This window comes from Serinus canaria, chromosome 3 (genome assembly GCF_022539315.1).
Source record: "Serinus canaria isolate serCan28SL12 chromosome 3, serCan2020, whole genome shotgun sequence".
Taxonomy (NCBI): domain Eukaryota; kingdom Metazoa; phylum Chordata; class Aves; order Passeriformes; family Fringillidae; genus Serinus; species Serinus canaria.
In genome coordinates this window covers 54,297,996-54,313,591 of record NC_066316.1, presented here as the reverse complement: position 1 = coordinate 54,313,591, position 15,596 = coordinate 54,297,996, and the positions used below count along the sequence as shown (strand labels likewise).

General features: G+C 40.5%; 1 protein-coding gene across 2 annotated transcripts in view; it reads left to right on the top strand.

Annotated features, from left to right (window-relative positions):
* The window catches only part of SCAF8 (SR-related CTD associated factor 8), a 199,760-nt gene that overhangs the window by 147,418 nt on the left and 36,746 nt on the right, over positions 1–15,596 (top strand). The window contains exons 21-22 of one of the 2 annotated variants that reach the window (XR_007777268.1): positions 4,543–4,684; positions 12,112–12,199. The gene's annotated coding sequence lies outside the window, so the exon portion shown is untranslated. Of the gene's footprint in view, positions 1–4,542; positions 4,685–12,111; positions 12,200–15,596 lie in introns of those variants that run through there. The other variant, XR_007777267.1, reaches the window with a different exon arrangement.

Genomic DNA, 15,596 nt, shown 5'->3' with positions numbered 1-15,596 from the left:
GACTTCCAAAGAATAAAGTAAAATAAAAATTATCTCAGAAATTAAAGACTGAAAGCTTGGTGTTTTGTTGTTGTGTTGTAGGGTTTTTCTCCTCCTTTTGAAGTTGAATAAATAGGAAACCAGTTCGATGCAGAACTAATTAATCTACAGTTCTCTCAGGTTGAGTGATCTGTGTTCAGTCACACCTTCTTCAGGTAACTCAAGTGCATTAATCAATGATCATCTTTCTAATTAAACTGCTGAGTAGAGAGAGGATTTAGAGGATGATCATTAGTTTTGTGTAGAATCAGTGTCTTAAGGAAAAGTAGTGTTAACAAGGTGTTCCTTTTTCTCATATGATCAGTCAAAGGTTAGGAAAAAGGTCAGAACTTTTGTTTGTATGTTGCCTCTGAAGTGCAAATCATCAACAAAAATCAGAAAAAATAATCAAGTGCTTTCAGGAATACATTTTGAATATAGCAAGAAAGGTGGGGAAATAAATGCTTTGGATTATCCCAGACATAGGTATCTGCTTGGCTCTGCTCTGCATCTGACAGAGCAGTTAGGGTAAATCCTGAAACTTGGCTTGGGAATGGGAGATTTCCTGAAGCAGACACCCAGGCACAGGGAAGTGAAGTCCAGCTTTCCTTGTGCAGACAGCTTCTGCCTTCTGGGCAGAGCAGCATTCTGTGGCATGGCCCTGCCTTTGTGGACAGGCTGAATGGATGTGCTCAGTCAATGGTCCCTTCCCAGGAACTGGAGGATTTGCTGGCCCTGAGCAGAGCTGAAGCTCAGTGTGTCACTGGGCTGCCTGGGCTCCCAGGAGCTGATTCTGTGCTGAATGTGTGAATGTCCTCTCTTGTGTCCAGTATGACACTTGGTGCATTTAGAGTTGTTCAGTGGGGCTGGAAAAGTTAAGGGATTTCTGTTTGTTTGTTTGTTCTCTGTAAGCAGGAGCAGCTTTCCAGCAGGATCTGCAGACTATCCCCAGATTTCTCTAGGGGAAAGGGGAGGGATGGCTACCCAAGAAAACCATGTGAAGCAAGCTGATGGACTGCTGCAGAAAGCTGCAACAGCTGCCACAAGCTATTCACCAGTGTTTGGTTAAATATAGATGTCACAGATGAAGTTAAAATCTCTCTCTCTCTGGTGATTGACAAGGCGAGGTCTGGATGTATATCCTGTAGAGTTGTTGGCAGTGCATTTTATAGGAGGGTGCTGTGCTGTACTTGGTTTATCTACCAGTGGCTAACCCTGGGGGGAACCACATGAATAATAAGCGTCACTTCTCTGCTTCCTTCTTGCCAGACCTGTTGAGGCTCAGTAGCAGCTCATACCTTCCTTTTGACACACGTGTACTGCAGCTCAAGGGGATGGAGGTGTCTGTAGAATTTGTCTTCCTGAACTGCTCAGCACCTCGTCATTGTACACTGGCTTTAACCAGGGGCTATAGTTTTTAATGACTATGCCTGGCAACCCAGCAAAAAACCCCAAAAAACCCCTCTGCTGGTGTTTGCTCCCTGCTTGTGCAGACAGCACCTGCCCTGAGTTTGTACAGCCCTTCCCAGATCACAGTTGAGGAACTACATCTGCGACTTTAAGTGTTGCTATTGTGTGTATAATGTAATTCACTCTTTGTTTACAGTAGGGCTGGAAGGGCCCGTGGTAGCTTTGTACTAAGGACTTTGCTTCAGTGCCATGCCTGCTAGCCATTTGCTGGTGTTTATTTTTGTGTGCCCTCCTGTTCAGCAGGAAAATGAAAATGTGAGTACTGGATGAATGACAAACCAAGGTTGTTACCATAGCACATACTGCCTAATCTGTGCTGTTAAGACTTTCACAGCTATGCCTACCTGTCTGTCCTTAACTAAATGACAGAGCCTAGGGTGTTGTATATGCCATGCTTAGTGTATGGGATTTTTGTCCTTGTTTGTTGGCAGGAGGCAAAAATCTCAGTCTGGGACATGTGAGGTTTATGTGACTATTACTTTAGTACACCAGTTCTTTCTTTTTTTAACTACTACTTTATCTTTTTATTTTTTTGACACATGGAAGTTTATTTTTTTAGATTGATTCCTTCAGAAGTGCTTTGCCCTTGGTAGAAGTTTAACGGGAATGGTTGGTATTAAAGACATATTGGGGAAAGGAAAAAGAGAGGAGCGTTGTAAGCTGGTATGAGATGCCCGTTTCCTCCTAGCCTCATAGAAAAAGATACCTGAATGTGCAAAGGACTGTATGTATGGAGCAATATTCTACCCTATAGATTTTTCTTATGTAAAGCCTTATTATTCAAGATTGTGCAGATCCAGAGAGATGGGTATTGCAGATCTGGCAGGGCATTGCTGGGAAGTCTGTATTCACCACAGCAAACTTCCTTCAGTATTTGATGGACTGCTTGTGGGGGAGCATTGTGACCTCCCTGAGAGGTAGCTCACTGGGAGGGCTGGAAGCACTTCAAAAAACTTGGCCCTCTACCCTGGCCAGGAAGTTTTCTTCAAACAGAGCAGGGCATCATCCTTAATAAGTGTTCAAGTAAGACCTGACTGGTAGGGAGGGACTCCTGTGATACTTTGCCATAAATCAGTTCTTTTGTATCAAAAGTAGTATACCACCTGCCTGCTGTAAATGTTGTGCTCTTGCTCCAATGCAGGTAGAAATGTTTTAGCTGAACATTTACAAATCTGTGGTGATTGAGTGCTGTGAGATCACCCTGGCTGTATCAGCTAACAGCCAGCTGCATTCCCCTATAGGTATGGGCTAGCAAAAATCCAGGAGGGTCAGGCTTTCCCATGAGGGCAGAGTATAACACTGCATTGATGAAATTAAACGTAGCTCCTGACACAGATCTTACATTTAGCTCTGTACTAGGTGTCTCTCCATGTCTGTCAAACCATTAGTAAAGAAGCCATGTCTGTGAAGAGCTGGAAATGTGGTTCCAGCTGGAAAGGAAAATGCTTGAGCAGCACTCTTCGGTGAGCTGGAACATGGGAAGAAAAAGGGCACTTTTCAGTTCAGGGGTTTTGCAGATGAGAGCAATTGCCCCAGGTTTTGAGTCTTAGCTGCTGGTGCTCAGGAACTGAACCCCATGGTGAAGGAAGCCCTGTGTGGCTTTGAGGAGTGGAGCCATGCTGTGCCATTGTGTAGCAAAAGGAAATGTGACAAAAAATAAAGGTAGGGCACAGTAACAGTGCTATGAACTTTAGGAAAGACGATATCAGTGACACATGGATCATGGCAGTGTTATCTGAATGCCATAATCATGGCACTTGCAGCCTTGTCTGGCAGCTCGTGGCTCTGTGTCTCTTATAGCCATGATTTGGAGGGCTTTGGTGGTCTGAGTTCTAAATGCTCTGTGTACATAAATACACCTTTCCCCTCCAGCAAAGCTGGTCTGTGTATTTGGAGCTTAACAAGCAGGTTTTTTTGTGTAACAACTAAGAATTTAGTTGCATTTTATTACCCACATTTCCTCTTGGGTGTAACTTGCAGCCTAATGCTGCTTTTTACTTTGCTGGCCCACTGTTAATTCGTCCATTTTGTGTGGTGGTTTTGCAGCTTGTATTATTTGCTATTTTGTTTGCATTTCATTTGAATGGAACAGCCTTTATTTTCAGTGAAATCAGTTTAGGACTTTGCTCTAATTCCACTGCCTTTGGAAGCATGAGTATGATAAAATTCTTGTGTTAGTTTTAATTATGTTTTATGTCAGCTTAACCATTGTAGATATCAAGATATTTTTCTGACAAGGTGCTTTGTGCTGTGAAGAAGCTGTTTAAGATCAGCTGTGCCAATTTGAACATCAGAGAAAATATTATAATACAGTCTGACACTTTGCAGAATGAAAATGACAGGCTTTGTGGAGCATGAAGTTCTCCTTGCTAGCTTTTGGGAGCTCAGCTAGTCACTCTGCTTGTTCAGTGCACATACACTGAGGATGGCTGGTGTCTGGTTTAACATTTTCAGGTGATGTGGGCAGTCCACATCAGTCTCCTCAAAAGCAGTGGCTGGCTTTTCAAAGCCTGGCTTGGTTGGTACAAGAGAACTTCCATGGGAGATCTTTGTACCTGATGTGCAGATATTTTGTAGAGGTCCTGGCTGTGATTTGATACAAGGTTTAAATAAGAACGCATGGAAACAGGCAATCCTATTATGGTGCAGGCATAGTTTGTGGTTAGGGCCACCAGTGTAGGAAAGGGACTGTGATAGTGCTTGCCTGTTTCAAGCCACCTTTCCTGGCTGAGTATTTCCTAGATGGAAACCTGGACAGCTTAACACTTGCTTTTCTTGAAGCAGGTGGTTGTAATGTGTTGTTTTACTGGTTTCTATTTTCCATTTGTACATAGAAAGAAGTTTTTAGCTGTGAGCAGTCAATGCAGAATGCATAAATGAGGTATGAATTGAGTGATGTTCCTTGATGTTTTTATTTTTTTTTTTTTCATGAGAGCTGTTGGCTTGTTTGTAGGAGAGGTTAATGATGTAGTTGGCAGTGGTTCAGAGCAAACCTTATTTCTATTTTCTGTATCTAGGGATACAAGTGTTAACAAAACAATTTTTGTTTTTCAGATTGCCAGTGCTACGAAAATAGGGACTTCCAGCAAGAAGTTCTTCAGCTTGTGAAGCCACAAGGACACCTCAGCCCCTTTCTGTGCTTTCACTCATGATGCAGAGGAAACAAGACATTTAGAGAGCAAATAAGTTATGCAAGGTTTGTTTGGGGTTTTTCCTTGGTTTGTTTATTTCTGAGTGGGTAAATTGAAACATTATAGGCCAAGAGCCAGATAGAACCAGGTTAAAATTTGTTTTAGTCCCTGGGTCTTAATGTTTCATATTGGTTGGGTGTTTTTGAGGCTTTAAAATCAACCAACATAGAGAACATCAGCACAGGGAGAAATGTAGGCTATGTGAACTGTTTCTTTCAAGGCATTAATCCAAATATTAATGCTCGTGACTTCAAAGTAGATTGTATTTACAAAACTTCAGTCCAGACAAGCCTCCAAATCTGTAAACAGCAGAGATACAGTTTTCTGTACTTAGCAGGGAAAGGGAGGGGTTTAGGCTTTTTTCTGCTTAGCTCACAAGAGCATTATGATGTGGTAAATTTATCAAAAGAGAGGGAATGGATGAGCAGTATCTGGTGTAGAGTGCATTGTTCCAGAATTAGACAGAAAATTATCAGCAAAGAGAGCCCTACTCCTGATGTCTCACCCAAAGGAAAAAGGGGCATTGCAGTTTAATTCCAGAGACCATCAGATGTCCCTCTGCTGTAGTTAGAAATGTTGTGAATGGCACAAGAGAGAGGTGCTTTGGTTGAGGGTTTGAAAGACCTGCTACAGCTGAGCTTATGATAGGGCAAGTTTCCTCCATCCTTTTTAGTTTTGTCATCAGAGATAATTGCTTAGAGTTGTTATAGAGATTTTAAAAGACTTAATCATGATGTTTTGTAAACAGATGATGAGAGTGTTTATTCAACTTTTCATTATTTTGAATTGCTTCAGCATTGTTTGCTGCTACTAACAGAAGAAACTTGACATTGTTGTCAATACCGTGGTATCTGCTACACCATGTACACTACTAGTTATCACAAAATCCAGACTTGGTTTGGACTTTGTAGCAGGAATCCACTGCACAACCCTGGCAAAGCTGCCTTTTAGGAAGTTTAGGCCTATGGGCAGTTTGGACATCACAGGGAAGGAAAATAGTTAGACCCCAACACATCCTGTTCATTCCCATTCCCCAAGAGTTTGTCCGATGCGATCACATCCACTGGCAAGGGCTGCAGTTCCAGAGGGATTCGGTCTCATTCCATGCTAGGACAGAATGGTTTTTCTTTCCTGACAAAATATTTTGGGGCAAAATTGTGCTGAATAAACAAGGGGAATTTGTTGCAGAGTTACAGGGTTTTTCTCTCCTTGATGGACACATACCAGGCAGGTGATTATTAGACCTGATTGTTATATATTCCAACACTTAAAAATTAATACCTGTGTGCTCAGTTTTCTTTGTAACCCACTCATCTCTTTTAAAATCAGTACATAATGGAGCATTGCTACATTTTGTAACAACTTAGAGTTTTGTCACAAGCAAGGGATTTAGGGCCCTGCTGCACAGAAGTAAATATGCACAAACTCTGCATATGCTGTTGTTTGGCTAATGGAGTATTTGGCCCATCCTTCTCTAAACAGGCTATTTTTAATACTAGCATACACATTCAGGATGTATTATAAAATTAAAATGGATTTGGAGGTGTGGTCAGTGTTCTGCTGAGCATGATTGCAACAGGTCTAGAGGGTCTTCTGAGTTCTGGAGTTTCCCTCCTCAAAAAGGTAAATAAGACAAAGAAACAACTCAAAAATAGTCAACTTCTAATTGATTTTGATAAAAGGACAGCTGTGAAACTGTGCCATTGATTGATACAATTAGACTTACAATTCCAATGTGTTGTGCCATTCTTTGTTGCCATAGGTTAAAAGCATCACAGAGATTTTATGCACTGCAGCACTTATAAAAGTCCTAATCTGCTGTATTAGTCAATCTGTTGGGGGCTTGTGGGGTTTTTTTGGGGTGCTTTTTGTTTGTTTGATTGGTTTTCTTTGACCTGTGTTGATAAAAGGAAGTATTGAACTTTATTCTAAAATTTAATGACACTGCTGTCTGTTGGGGTGTCTGTTCTCACAACCATTGGTGCTTTTTGCCATGTTTCAGTGCTTTGGGAGGGATGCACTGTTCATTCCCTTGCAAGTTCTTAACCTTTTTAGCAGTCAGTATGTTTTGTTTCATTTTGCTCACATGCAGCTCTCCAAAAAGCAGTGACAGCCCAGCGTGAGCTTGTCAGGGGCAGAAGGTGAATTTGCGAACCACGTGAAGGCATGAAGGAGAAAATGATGGCATACAGATTCCTAATGATAAACACACCAAAAGCATCCTAAAATTATAAAGCAGTGTGGTGCATTAAAGCTCTAATTTGCATTTTGGCTAAGGCGTAGCTGCATTTTTGGACTATCCCTTTAATTTGGTTCTTTTAATTACCTGCTGATGAGTTCCTGTGGTGGAAGCAGCAGGAGCTGTGCCTGCAGCAGTTTCCTGGCATAGTGGTTTCTATCAGACAGAGCAATGGGATTCCTAAGGTTACTTTGAAATCTGGGATCTCCTGCTGTAAACCAGCAGACTGACACGAACAGGAATCTAATTAAAAAGTCAGAGATATTGAATAAAGCTCACACATGCCATCTGTTCAGCTTTTCAACCTGAAATTACTCTATGAATTGCAGTAACAAGTTTGATTGTTCCTGCCTTTTTGTAGCTGAATTTTGTTACAGCAGCCACCCATACCAGCAGAGTTGTGCAGGCTCTGTTAGTGTCAGTAACTGCTTGGACCTCCTGAAGTATTCCAGCAAAGTATGTTTGGGTGATAGTGCTGGATTAAAGCTTAATCTCATGAGGAAGGCGTTGATACCCTGCAAAGGACTTGCACTGATTTCCTAGCCTAGAGAATGCCTGGAAAGGGGCAGCACCCCATCTGTAGATTTTGCAACAAATTGTTCCCGGGTTAATGTAATTAAAGCAAGGCCTGGTTATTTCCCTCCTCTGCAAGTGAAAGTGTTGCTTGTGTGGTTGGTTGAAGGAGAAAATGCCAAACAAGTTTGGGAGTGAGGAGGGATAAACTCCACCAAGTTTGTGATAGAATGATCAGGAAGCAAATCACATGTGAAAAGAAGACCCGTCAGTGTTTTGATGAAAACTGTGAGATGAAAACTCTTAAAAACTCTTTCAGTAATGTATAATGTTGGTGCCAACAGTGTACATTCAGCCTTCATCCAAAAATGAAATAGGGACATTGCAGAAAGAAACTTTATGGCTATTTGGGCAAGCCCCTGTGTGTGTGACAAACAAGAGGAAATGTTTCAAAACAGTCTGAGGAAGCAGAAGAAAACTTTTGTGTACTGATGGAAGTCTTGTGGCTTGCTGTTAAGCTCTGAATCCAGGAAACAATTTCTTATTGACAGACATAAATAATGGGTAATTTAGTAAGAAACTTAGTCATTTACTAAGAAACTGATTTCCTAAGAAAATCATTCTGGTGTATGAATTTTTTGCATTATCTCATAGGAAATATATAAGGCCCTAAAGTTTTCCAGGTGTGATAATATTACTGTCTCCAAAGCTTGCTCTCTGTAGTTACTGCCTACACTTATTTGCTAGTTGTACATTGCTTTCCCTGTTTCCCTGGTGTTCTCTGTCACAGCCATGGCCTACACATGCCCATACACATCCACAGCTGGTCTACGCCATCAGCAAGGATCACCAGCCTTCCTAAAGATGACACTAAGAAGTTAGGCATGCCTGACAAAGTTTAAGGATGCTAATCTCCATCCACAGGGCAGCTCTCCCTGTTATGTGTGTTCAGTTTGACACCTCTGTGAGCTGGCACCTCTGACAGAGTGCTGGGATGAAAGGATCAAAGTGTCACCTTTTCCCTGTGGAGCTGTTGGGACTGTGTCCATGGACCACGGTACCATGGGAGGGGGAACAATACTTCCCAGGGGATCACACAGGGTGCTGACCTGTGACCCTGCTGGCATAGTTAGCAGTGTGTCTGCTCTCACTCTGCAGCAGTGAGATGTAGCTCATCCATCATTCTGGAGAGCCCATCTTCCCCTCTGTAACACGAGGTGACAGGGGCAAGGTGTGTGTTGGTAGTGCAGCTGATATACAGAGAGAGTTACCCCAGGGTTTTCCTGGCCTGTATGGCCAGCTTTCCATAGAAACAGTGGTGCCTTGTGTGTGAGCGCAGGAGCAGAAGGAGTATTTGTGCTTTTATTTCTCTGAGAGGCATTTTACTGAGGTCACTGTTGGTCTGGAGAGATGCTTGCTCTCCCGTCTGAGCCTTGGCTCTGTCATCAGCAGTCTGTGGACATCCTTGCTTGGTGTTCTCACAGCTGCTGCTCTTTGTCTGCTCAGAGATGTGCATCCCTGACTGAGGATGGACTCTCATTTGTGCTCCAGCATTCCTGTGTCCTGGGAGATCTTACAGTGTCATCTATTGGTGTATTGTCTTCTACCCTGATATATCAGAGAGGTCTCTTTTTTTCTTAAAATGATGAACATCAAATATTCCCTGCAATCACCAGCTGAATTTGCATATAGAGTAGTCTGTTGAAAACTGTTATACTTTCATATTGGAGAACGACATTTTAAAATCATTGACTGTGTAATACAGGATGGTATTAAATAGGATAGCAAAATGATCTTGGAAACTGGAGATCCAGGAAAGAAAATCATGCTTAGTGGATATTGAGAATCTTCACTTCAAAACTGAGTCAGTATTTCTTCTTAGCATGCTTGTGCCTTGCAAAGCTTGGATGTCTTATAAGAGCATTGTGGACAGTATTAAAAAGATATTTACATGGGATTTCATTGCTCTAAAGGATAACATTTAAGAAAACATTGCCTCTTTGTATTTGCTGTTGCAAGCAAGCTTGGTGCTTAATCCAGTACAAATGTTACACACATTTATGGGAACTGAAATTTTAATTACTGTTGTGCCTGCCTATTGTTGGCATGGAAAAATAATTATTGATTGAATTGAATTGAAGAGGTGTACCAAATTTGCAGTTTTTATAAACCCAGTTTTAAATACTTTTTATTTTTCAGAAAGAAAAAGATAATGCATCATAACTCACTAATATTGGAGTTCACTGCAATTCCCTGTAGTGATACTGCTCTGGTAGATATTCCTATACAGTGCTGCAGAAGTTGGTTTTCAGGTGGGCTGGGCCAATAAATGTTGCCTCAACTTATGCATTGAGGCCTTAGGTGAAAGCCCTGCACTTCATCAATGCATACAGCTGCTGTTTAGGTTGCCCAGAGTGGGTAGTTTGTCTATAAATAACAGTTGTCACTGAAGTCCAGTATCTCATAAAAGATATTTGGCCTTTAGGTATGTTTCTCATGTTAGACTTATCGGGCCATTTGATTTCCAGAAGTGCTGTTCCTTTGAAGCCTCCGCAGCATATCTGAAGAGGTGACAATATAGTTGCGAAACACCCTTTGACTTGGGACCTGAGCCAAATGGTGCCACCCACTCTCCTGCAAGATCCCTTGCACACTGATCACTGAGGAACTTACCTCAAACCTTAAAAAAACCCCAACCAACTGAACAAAAAGCCACCAAGGCCACCCCAGTTTTAGGAAGTGCTCTTGACTGAGTCACTGCAAAACTGACTTGTAGTGCTGTGGATCTTTTCCTGCACTATTAAAATGCAACTGGTGCAAGAGCTCCTGTGTTGAGTTTTGCTGGGCATGAAGCAGTGGGAAGGGCAATGTCCAAAGCTTTGTCACAGGGAGTGATAAATCAACTACCCAGGCACTGAACTTTCAGCAGGGGGAGCGGCAGGAATTGCATGGTCGAAGACATCAGAAGTAGTGGTTAAAGCAATCTTATTTATTATTTTAGTGTTCTGTCTCCAAGCCTTTTCTGTTTTCTGAGTTGGCACAATGGGTGAAATTCTGTTGATGTTAGTGGGAAGGTGACATCAGCTTTAACAGGACCAAGATTTCACCCACAGTGTTTTAAGGTAGTTTGAGCATTAATGCAGCATTTGTGTCTTTTACAATTCCTTGATTTGTAGGCAATAGCATAAGTATTAGGTAACTTTCTTCAGTTACCTTAAGAAAATCATGTTTATTTTTGCAGTGGGAAGTTTCATGTAATTGCAGAAAATTTTGTACTGATTTTTCTCAAAACTTCCTAACTTCCGTTTTTTTTCTTTTTGTTTTAGTGGTGTACAGGAAAGGGCGTTTTTACTGGCAGACTAACTAACTTAAGAGAAAAATTAACAGTATCTTGACTTAAGTTACACAGTCATAAAACAGGTATTATTTATGAATAATGAAAACTCTGGAGGAAAACATATGTCTGAGTAAAAAAAAGTGTTATGGAATGACATGGATGTTCTCCTGATTGCAGTCTTGAAACAGGTCTGCTAATTCCTTTAGTGGATAAGAAAAAGAATTACAAAAAATAATTACATTTAAAGTCAGTGTAATCTGCTTGGGTAGACCCCTGTGTATTCAAATTAGTGTGGAATAGTTCTGCTCTATTTTCCATAGAAAATAATGTTCTATGGATGCCCCAAAGATTCTTAACCTATGACACCAATGTCAGATGCTTTTTAATATATCTGCATATGTGACTTTCATATATATAATTTTCCATTAAAAAGCTGTATCGTTAAGGGTGGATGGGAATAGTAGAATATTGAATAATAATGAAATAGTATGCTGAGATATTTCTTCATTTTCTGGCTATTTTTAACTGGTAAAATTTACTTGGATGGAAAGCAGTTTTCTATTCAGTGCATTCAGTTAAACCCTCATGAGGTATGTCTTAACATTCCCTTAATAAAATTCATGTGAAAATGTTATTGAGTTCATCTGGTTTCCAGGATGTGGTCTTCTGTTGCACATTGGCAAACCTGACTGAAACACAATTATTTCTTTGCATCTGTTGATATCTTTCTGTAACCTGAATTAATAAGTGCTGTTGAGGACAGGAACTGAATTTTTACTCTATCCATTACCTGACACAGTTGGAGCTCGTGGGAAGGGAACAGATGCTTTTGAGCCTTAGCAGAATAGCACATGCTAACAAGATGTTATGTGAATTGTGTTAGGGTTAGTTCATAGAATCACTGAATGATGGAAATGTTTTGGTTGAGAGAGACCTTTAGAGATCACCCTTAAAACTCTACCCCTCTGCAATGACCAGGGACATCCTCAACTAGATCAAGTTGCTCAGAGTTCTGTCCAAGGCTGGCCTTGGATGTTGCCAGGGATGGGGCATCTGCCACCTCTCTGGGCAATCCAGTGTTTCACCACCCTCACCATAGGAAATTTCTTCCTGTCTAGCCTGAATCTGTCCTTTAGATCAGAACAAATAGCGCTTGTCCTATCAGTGCAGGACCTGCTAAATTCTGGTTTCATTTTTCTTATAAGCCTTCTGTTATGGGGGAGGAAGAAGAGAAAACTTTGGCATGAGGCTCACTGCAACTTTGCCTCCATAGGACCTTCTTTTCCAGAGCCATCACATGATCCTTCACCACGTATTAATCTTCAGTTTTCTTGTTTTCACAGCCGCTGCAGGCCTCCCCTGTCTGTCCGTACCCACCGTAGATGAACCATGGCAGGACTGAGCAGCTAGTACCCAATAAAGCATATTTCCAGGTCACAAATAACCAACTATTCCATACCTTGTTGCCTTGTTCATCCTTTCTCCTCTTGGGGCCCAGAAGCCTGGGAAGAGGGAAGCCTTTTTGGTGCTTGTTCATTCCTTGCGTCAGCAGCATCTGGGTTGTTTCAGGAGCTCAGCAGATTGCTGTGCTAGAGCTTAGGAAATGATTGTAAGATGTCTGTGTTGGTTTATTTCCTGTGTGTCATTTCCTGTGATATTTCTACAGAATAGCCCTTTCTGTTGCACAGACATAAATCACCTGTGCCATAATGATTCCATAGAAAACGGAGCAGTGTGTTACCCACGCAGTGAGGCTGCAGTGCTGTCTACTAATGCTATTAAACATACTTTATATAGTGGTAGATTTCTGGAAAATCAAGAGTGAGTTCCTGTGGGAGTAACAAAATAACAAATTTATGGACATTTGTGTCTTATTTTGTGATAACTCTATATGTATTTCTGTCTTTTGCAATGCTTTTGGAACAAATTGAATTTTTTAGCTAATGTATGTATTCTCTAGCTGCCATTTCTTTACTGTTGCCTTTGTCCTCACCAGAAAATTTTTCATTTCTTCTTAATATAATGTGAAATTAGATCAAAGTATTAGCAAATAGCACAGGATTGGCTCTATACCCAGTATCTCAGACTCAGTATTTATCCAGACTATATATAGCTGATTGATTAAAGTGGTTTCAGGTTTTGTGCAAGTCAAGAAGCTATTTATGTGTGTTGGAATAAAGGCCATAGTGTTGAACAAAGTTTTGATTATTCCCAGAAGTTGGAAATAAAAAGGTATATGGTTTCCAAGGCTTCTGTAGAATCAGTAAAGAAAGATGTATAGTAAAATCCAGGAGATGAAGGGTGGGTTTCCTAAGTTCCTTGGTCTTCATGGGGAAAAACAGAGACAATGACAATATTTTAAAAATTAATATATTGTGAGGCCAGAAGTGATCACTGTAATAATCTAGTTTGACTTCCTGGATAACACAGATTGTGTGACCAATTTTTTTCTTTGTAAAGAAATGTTAGTTCCCGTATTTTTGTTAAAACAAAGACTTCAGTCCTTGATAGACTGCTTCATGACTGATGTATTTCTGCAATTCCCCCCAAACCTTGTTTATGCTGCTGTTGATCAGTGCTGGAGACTGGCTCTCCTAACTGGACCAGTGAGCCTGGCCCACTGTGTCCCCTTCCAAGTTCCCAAGCAGAATGTGATGAAATAAGCAATATATAGTACTTTACCAGTGTCTGCTTTTCTGCATGTGTTTTGACAGACAGTGCACTCCATGAAATCCTTTCCTGCTGAAATAATTATGCAGTCTATAAGAGAAGATGCAGCAATAGTGCTTAGGGGAGCTGAGCTCTGTCCCCACCTTGGCCATCATTCTGCCTGGGGAAAGTCTCTTGTCCATGCACCCATCTCTCCTCCTTGTCTTTCCCACTGCCTTTGACTGGGGATGATGATACCAGCACAGCACTTCTGGGTTTGTAAATGAAACCTCCCGTTTGTTATGATAATATGCCCTGTGTGATTGTTTGGATGTACTTTGCCAGGCAGTAGCAGGTGGCATTCTGCAGTAAATAGCCTGATTTTTTAACTAGTTACCATAGCAGAAAACCGTAATGATTTCCCTAGACAAAGCCTTGGCATTGCTGAACATTGTGAGTGGGAATTTTACCATGGCCAAAGTGATCTGGGTCAGCACTCATCCACTGCTTTTTTGTTCTTTCTCCCTCTTACCTTGGCAACTTTGAAGAAGATTTGCCCTCCTGGGCAAATTGCTGAGTGTTGCTTCCTGCAACAAGTGGTTGGGGTTGTTAACAGTCCTGGTCAGAACCATTTCATTGGCTAAAATGTTGTGAGGTTTTAATACTGAGGTTTTATAACTGAAAGGATTTGGAAACCTTAGTTACAGAGTCACTGCTTTTGTCTAGACTGTGGAAAGAAAAGAGTGTTACACTGTGAAGTGGTAGCTCAGCTTTTGGCAAGAAGTAACAAAATGTCCTAAGAAAACTGTCTTTGTCATGAAGATCAGTTCATATATAAACGCACAACTGTACTGTCAGCTAGCGGATGTTCATTCCAAACACTTCTACCAGGAGCGTATGGAAAATTTATACTGTGGATTTTCCCAAAATGTAGTCTAAATCTGAGAAGGCTATTTTAAAGCAAATACAATATTAAAAAGTTTCAATACCATTAGTTTTAAACTGTGCATTATTTATACGGAAAATATTGCTTTTGCCTATTTCATGCAAAAATTAATCCAACCTGCTGACACTTGCAACAATCATTTCTTGTTTCAATTTGGCACAGAGAGTTACTGGAGGCTTTTAGCACCATTGTAAGGGATAATGAGGTCATTTTCCTCCCACATTGCTATTTTTTGCTAATTGGTCTGTGTATGTAACCTTCCTAAAGTAGCTTGGTCTTAGCTGTCCTTATGCTTAGAAAGCTTTCCATGACATCTATACAAAAGTTTCCTCAGTGAAAATCAAGCTGATTTATTTTTCATGTATTCTTGATGAGGCTGGCCAACAGCTGATCCAAAATCCTTATACAAGCCTTTTATATATTAAAAGAATATTCTGCATTTCATTTTTGTTCTCTTTATCCAAAGAGGTTTGTCCTTCCTTTTTTATTTCTTCAAAGTGTCTTATGTCTTCTTTTCAACTAACTGGACAAAGTAATTCTGTAAAAGTTCTAACAATATTGATGAAAGAATTATTGTATTTGAACATTCTAACAAATGAAAGAATATTTTATTTTTGTTTAAAAAATGCTGACTCATACTGTTCAGTGGCTGTATCTCTTTAGTTGTAGTGTCACACCTACTTTCTTCATGCATACCTTAAAAAAAATATACTAAAATGAAAAAAAAACTAACAACACAGAAGTTATGATTTGCATGAGGAGAAGAAATGTAAATTAATTGCTGCTTATTTAAGGAAACTGTTTGATCCACTCTCAAAGCTCTTTTTTTTTTCCTTACTTGCAGTCATCATTATGTTTTATTCTGTGACTTATTTGTAAGGCATGCTTTTCAGCCAAATAGAAAAATGTGGACTTTGTTTTGCTTCACAGTTGCACCAATGTGAAAAATACAGGATGGAGCTGTTGTTTTTCTGGTAAAGATCAAGAATGTGCCACGTGTTCAGAGGACCTTATCACTTAAAATCAGCAACTTAATGTGTAAATACACAGTGGGATATTGTTAGCTAAAGAAAGGAAGATGGTAAATGACTGAAGTTACAAGAAGTTGTAACACATTATCTGTTTGATTGGATGATGGGGCTTACATTTCTGTACCAGACTTCTGCAAATCAAATCTCCCAGCCTGCACCTTGGAGGAGGAGAATGTGGCTTTAGGGTGTTGTGCTGCCGTAG